The sequence below is a fragment of the Rattus norvegicus genome, chromosome 1 (genome assembly GCF_036323735.1).
Source record: "Rattus norvegicus strain BN/NHsdMcwi chromosome 1, GRCr8, whole genome shotgun sequence".
Taxonomy (NCBI): Eukaryota; Metazoa; Chordata; class Mammalia; order Rodentia; family Muridae; genus Rattus; species Rattus norvegicus.
This window is the reverse complement of record NC_086019.1, coordinates 270,461,309-270,468,441: the sequence shown is the minus strand read 5'-3', so window position 1 is coordinate 270,468,441 and position 7,133 is coordinate 270,461,309. Positions and strand designations below refer to the sequence as shown.

At 43.7% G+C, this 7,133-nt stretch overlaps 1 pseudogene; it reads left to right on the top strand.

Moving 5' to 3' along the window:
- Positions 1-225: 225 nt before the first annotated feature.
- LOC134485271 (Y-box-binding protein 1-like) lies at positions 226-1,544 on the top strand (annotated as a pseudogene).
- The last annotated feature ends 5,589 nt before the right edge of the window (positions 1,545-7,133 follow it).

Here is a 7,133-nt window from a genome sequence, read left to right as displayed (position 1 = left end):
ATATTTGATTATAGGAATTTTTTTTCTCTTTTTTCTTTTTTTCGGAGCTGGGGACCGAACCCAGGGCCTTGCGCTTGCTAGGCAAGCGCTCTACCACTGAGCTAAATCCCCAACCCTATAGGAATTTTTTAGACTTAAACTTTTTCTTGAGTTCGATCGGGAGCGGGAGCGGAGAGCGGACCCCAGACAGCCCTGAGAGCCCCGCCGCGGCCGCGGGCCCCAGTCACCATCACCGCAACCATGAGCAGCGAGGCCGAGACCCAGCAGCCGCCTGCCGCCCCCGCCCCTCAGCGCGGCCAACACCAAGCCCCGCTCCACAGGCAGCGGCGCCGGTATTGGCCGCCCGGGCGGTCTCACATCCGCAGCGCCCAGCGGCGGGGACGAGAAGGTCATCGCAACGGTTTTGGGAACAGTAAAATGGTTCAATGTAAGGAACGGATACGGTTTCAACAGGAATGACACCAAGGAAGACGTATTTGTACACCAGACTGCCATAAAGAAGAATAACCCCAGGAAGTACCTTCGCAGTGTAGGAGATGGAGAGACTGTGGAGTTTGATGTTGTTGAAGGAGAAAAGGATGCGGAGGCAGCAAATGTTACAGGCCCTGGTGGAGTTCCAGTTCAAGGCAGTAAATACGCAGCAGACCGTAACCATTATAGATGCTATCCACGTCGTAGGGATCCTCCACGCAATTACCAGCAAAATTACCAGAATAGTGAGAGTGGGAAAAAGAATGAGGGATCGGAAAGCGCTCCTGAAGAAGGTTCCCACCGTACTACTTGCGGAGACCCTATGCGCATCGACCACAGTATTCCAACTCCCCTGTGCAAGGAGAAGTGATGGAGGGTGCTGACAACCAGGGTGCAGGAGAGCAAGGTAGACCAGTGAGACAGAATATGTATCGGGGTTACAGACCACGATTCCGCAGGGGCCCGCCTTGCCAAAGACAGCCTAGAGAGGATGGAAATGAAGAGGACAAAGAAAATCAAGGAGATGAGATCCAAGGTCAGCAGCCACGCCGCAACTTCAATTACCCAGAGAACCCTAAACCACAAGATGGCAAAGAGACAGAAGCAGCCGATCCACCAGCTGAGAATTCCTCCGCTCCCGAGGCTGAGCATCTCTACCATCATCCGGTTTGGTCATCCAACAAGAAGAAATGAATATGAAATTCCAACAATAAGAAATGAACAAAGATTGGAGCTGAAGACCTTAAGTGCTTGCTTTTTGCCCATTGACCAGATCCACTAGAACTGTCTGCATTATCTATGTAGCGTGGGGTTTTTATTATTTTTACCTAAAGATGTCTCTTTTTGGTAATGACAAACGTGTTTTTTAAGAAAAAAAAAAAGACCTGGTTTTTCTCAATACACCTTTAACGGTTTTTAAATTGTTTCAAATCTGGTTAAGTTGAGATTTTTAAGAACTTCATTTTTAATTTGTAATAAAGTTTAAAACTTGATTTTTTCAAAAAAGTCAACAAACTGCAAGCACCTGTTAGAAAAGGTCTTAAATAGTAATAAAAAAAACTTTTTCTTTTTTTCTTTTTTTTCTCCATCTTTATTAACTTGGGTATTTCTTATTTACATTTCGATTGTTATTCCCTTTCCCGGTTTCCGGGCAAACATCCCCCTAATCCCTCCCCCTCCCCTTCTTTATGGGTGTTCCCCTCCCCATCCTCCCCCCATTACCGCCCTCCCCCCAACAATCACGTTCGCTGGGGGTTCAGTCTTAGCAGGACCCAGGGCTTCCCCTTCCACTGGTGCTCTTACTAGGATATTCATTGCTACCTATGAGGTCAGAGTCCAGGGTCAGTCCATGTATAGTCTTTAGGTAGTGGCTTAGTCCTGGAAGCTCTGGTTGCTTGGCATTGTTGTTCATATGGGGTCTCGAGCCCCTTCAAGCTCTTCCAGTTCTTTCTCTGATTCCTTCAACGGGGGTCCTATTCTCAGTTCAGTGGTTTGCTGCTGGCATTCGCCTCTGTATTTGCTGTATTCTGGCTGTGTCTCTCAGGAGCGATCTACATCCGGCTCCTGTCGGCCTGCCCTTCTTTGCTTCATCCATTTTGTCTAATTGGGTGGCTGTATATGTATGGGCCACATGTGGGGCAGGCTCTGAATGGGTGTTCCTTCTGTGTCTGTTTTAATCTTTGCCTCTCTATTCCCTGCCAAGGGTATTCTTGTTCCCCTTTTAAAGAAGGAGTGAAGCATTCACATTTTGATCATCCGTCTTGAGTTTCATTTGTTCTAGGCATCTAGGGTAATTCAAGCATTTGGGCTAATAGCCACTTATCAATGAGTGCATACCATGTGTGTTTTTCTGTGATTGGGTTACCTCATTCAGGATGATATTTTCCACTTCCAACCATTTGCCTACGAATTTCATAAAGTCATTGTTTTTGATAGCTGAGTAATATTCCATTGTGTAGATGTACCACATTTTCTGTATCCATTCCTCTGTTGAAGGGCATCTGGGTTCTTTCCAGCTTCTGGCTATTATAAATAAGGCTGCTATGAACATAGTGGAGCACGTGTCTTTTTTATATGTTGGGGCATCTTTTGGGTATATGCCCAAAGAGGTATAGCTGGATCCTCAGGCAGTTCAATGTCCAATTTTCTGAGGAACCTCCAGACTGATTTCCAGAATGGTTGTAACAGTCTGCAATCCCACCAACAACGGAGGAGTGTTCCTCTTTCTCCACATCCTCTCCAGTATCTGCTGTCACCTGAGTTTTTGATCTTAGCCATTCTCACTGGTGTGAGGTGAAATCTCAGGGTTGTTTTGATTTGCATTTCCCTTATGACTAAAGATGTTGAACATTTCTTTAGGTGTTTCTCAGCCATTCGGCATTCCTCAGCTGTGAATTCTTTGTTTAGCTCTGAACCCCAATTTTTTAATAGGGTTATTTGTCTCCCTGCGGTCTAACTTCTTGAGTTCCTTGTATATTTTGTATATAAGGCCTCTATCTGTTGTAGGATTGGTAAAGATCTTTTCCCAATCTGTTGGTTGTCGTTTTGTCCTAACCACAGTGTCCTTTGGTTTGCCAGAATTTTATTGAGTATCTTTGCGTTGATATTCATTAGGGAAATTGGTCTGAAGTTCTCTTTGTTGGGTCTTTGTGTGGTTTAGGTATAAGAGTAATTGTGGCTTCATAGAAGGAATTCCGTAGCACTCTGTCTGTTTCAATTTTGTGGAATAGTTTGGACAGTATTGGTATGAGGTCTTCTATGAAGGTCTGATAGAATTCTGCACTGAACCCGTCTGGACCTGGGCTCTTTTTGGTTGGGAGACCTTTAATGACTGCTTCTATTTCTTTAGGAGTTATGGGGTTGTTTAGATGGTTTATCTGTTCCTGATTTAACTTCAGTACCTGGTATCTGTCTAGGAAATTGTCCATTTCCTCCAGATTTTCAAGTTTTGTTGAATATAGGCTTTTGTAGTAGGATCTGATGATTTTTTGAATTTCCTCTGATTCTGTTGTTATGTCTCCCTTTTCATTTCTGATTTTGTTAATTTGGACACACTCTCTGTGTCCTCTGGTTAGTCTGGCTAAGGGTTTATCTATCTTGTTGATTTTCTCAAAGAACCAGCTTTTGGTTCTGTTGATCCTTTGTATGGTCCTTTTTCTTTCTAGTTGGTGGATTTCACCTCTGAGTTTGATTATTTCCTGCCTTCTACTCCTCCTGGGTGTGTTTGCTTCTTTTTGTTCTAGAGCTTTTAGGTGTGCTGTCAAGTTGCTGATATATGCTCTCTCCTGTTTCTTTCTGCAGGCACTCAGCGCTATGAGTTTACCTCTTAGCACAGCTTTCATTGTGTCCCATAAGTTTGGGTATGTTGTACCTTCATTTTCACTAAATTCTAAGAACTCTTTAATTTCTTTCTTTATTTCTTCCTTGACCAGGTTTTCGATGAGAAAGCATTGTTTAACTTCCATGTTTATGTGGGTGTTCTTCCCTTATTGTTATTGAAGACCAGCCTTAGTCCATGGTAATCTGATAGGACGCATGGGATTATTTCTATCTTTCTGTATCTGTTGAGGCCTGTTCTGTGACCGATTATATGGTCAATTTTGGAGAAAGTACCATGAGGTGGTGAGAAGAAGGTATATCCTTTTGTTTTAGGATAGAATGTTCTATAAATATCTGTTAAATCCATTTGGTTCATGACTTCTCTTAGTCTGTCTACATCTCTGTTTAGTTTCTGTTTCCATGATCTGTCCATTGATGAGAGTAGGGTGTTGAAAACTCGTACTATCATTGTGTGAGGTGCAATGTGTGCTTTGAGCTTTTAGTAAGGTTTCTTTTATGTATGTAGGTGCCCTTGTATTTGGAGCATAGATATTTAGGATTGAGAGTTCATCTTGGTGGATTTTTCCTTTGATGAATATGAAGTGTCCTTCCTTATCTTTTTTGATGACTTTTGGTTGAAAGTCCATTTTATTCGATATTAGAATGGCTACTCCAGCTTGCTTCTTCAGATCATTTGCTTTGAAAGTTGTTTTCCAGCCTTTCAATCTGAGGTAGTGTCTGTCTTTGTCTCTGAGGTGTGTTTCCTGTAGGCAGCAGAATGCAGGGTCCTCATTGCATATCCAGTTTGTTTTTTCTGTGTCTTTTTATTGGGGAATTGAGTCCATTGATGTTGAGAGATATTCAGGAATAGTGATTGTTGTTTCCTGTTATTTTCATATTTGGAGGTGAGGTTATGTTTGTGTGCTTCTCTTCTATTTGTTTTGTTGCGAAAAGATTAGTTTCTTGCTTTTTCTAGGGTGTAGCTTGCCTCCTTGTGTTGTGCTTTGCCATCTGTTATCCTTTGTCGGGCTGGATTTGTAGAAAGATATTGTGTAAATTTGGTTTTGTCATGGAATATCTTGGTTTCTCCATCTATGTTAATTGAGAGTTTTGCTGGATACAGTAACCTGGGCTGGCATTTGTGTTCTCTTAGGGTCTGTATGTCAATGAATCCCCCACAAGAGATTCCTGCCTGAGTGGGCTCTGGCATTGTGAAGGAGGCTCCTATTGGTGAAGAATCCATGCATGTTGATGAGGTCACCACAGATAAGGGGACCCCTGGATAAAAATCCTCTGTCTAGGGAGGCTGAGGGGTGTCCACTAATATATGTCATATAAATTTGGTCCAGTATACCCTCCTCCTGCTCAACAACTCTTCCTCAGAGAGGTAAATTGCAGACAATTGGCATATCTTGCTCTAGTTGCACGTGACCCACATTTGATCCAATCCTTCAGACAATCTTGGTCCTGACCCAGCATGCAGCTGCCAGTTCATATTCCATACGTACCTCCTGAGCTTGACCCTGGGCCCTGCATATGTCTACATCACACCTGCCAGGATCCAGGCTTACCCCTTCCCTATTCTGCCCTTACTGGTCCTAGCCTCCAATGGAAGCTCTCCTAGGCTCATTACTACACAGAATGCCTTCCTTACCTCTGTCATAGAGTAGTAGTCTGAGAAAAAAAGTCATGACTTTCAGATACCTTTCTTGGAATAGAGACACAACCTGTTATCTCAGGCCTCTAGGCAGAAGGAACACATGGCCTTGGGTTTCAGACCATGCTAGGTTGTGTAGGACCACCACGCCAACTCTGTGATACCCTTTCTCAAAAAAAAAAAAAAAAAAAGAAAAAACAAAAAACAAAACAAAAACAAAACAAACCAGGCCTCATAAACAAACCTATGGATTAATGAATGAGATAATATACCCCTATTCATGCTACTATGGTCAGTTGGAAAGGGAAACAGGAGGAAACACAGGCTTGAGTGGAAAGAGCTTGAATTCTAATCCCACAGCAGTGTTTTTAGCTGTCAAATGGCCCACATTTGATCCAATCCTTCTTCAAGACACCTGAAAAGTAGGGGCAGTCATCCCTTAGTTACTCAGCTTCTGGGGAATGAGAAAGACTCATTACCACACAATAGGACAATCTGATGAGAAAAAGATGCTTATTACGATGGTTGCCCTTCATGTGGGATGGCTTAGAGTCCTTGAGAAAGTAGGGCTGATGCCAGAGCTCATAGAAGTAGACTAGGACATGGAGACCTGAGGACAAGGACACACTATGACATGGTGGCTTGTGACCTGGAGCTGTCTTCTGGGACCTTGCTCCAAGCTGACCACAATGTAGACAGTAGTGTTAAATTATAGCCTTTAACTTCCAGAGAAGACAGAACTAGAGGCGCTAAGGTTGAGGACTGAGTCAGCAGGTCAGGGCTCTAATTCAATCTCCTCATGGCTCAGTCTTCCCTCTGACATGGTGAAGTCATTTATGGCAATAGCATGGACTAACGTTGAGTCTCTTTCATATGAGGTCTGACTCCGTGGTCAGGGAGGGGACAGGTAGACAGGAGCACCAGTCTAGACAGGGAAGGGTTCAGACTCTCACACTAGTGTGGGCTTTTAAGCTATTTATAAGATGGCTGGAAGAGGCTCTTACTGGACAGTTACTTAACAGGGCCCAGTCACCCCTCAAGTACTCATCTGGGTTGCCATCTGGCTCATGAAAAGAAGACTCATGTTTGCTGCTCCCAAAGGAGAATCCAAAGATATCGACAAAGGTGATCTCACCATCATAGTTGGCCTTCACATGACGTTGTCTGATGTCTCTGAAGAGTTTGGGGTAGTACAGGAACTCATGGGAGTAGGCAGGGGCATGGGAACCCTGAGTGTGGACACATGATGACAAAGTGGCCTCTCACATGGAGCTGTCCTGACTCATCTTTTGCATAATGATACCTTGGTCTACAGTTGTGAGGAATCAATTGTTGGAGGGCTGAGGTGTTGGGAGAGAGCATGGACTCCAGGGCTGAAGCAAGAGCCTTGGTTAATCGCAACTTTGGCTTTTATACCTGAGTAGTTTGGGCAAACAATAGAGCATGACTACCTCAGATTTCTTATCTGTAACTAGAACAGATTTCACTCCCATTAGACATGGGATTTACTTAGATGAGAGAGCCCTCAGGGTCCTGATAAAAATATAGACAGAGCCTGGGTGTCACAGGACTCATCCAGCTCTGAGATACTTCTTATGAATCAGGCCCCTTTTTTCTAGTACCAAAGACTGAGCCCATGATATCCTTCATGGAGGAGAATTTCTAATACCAGGAGTCTCAATCTGAC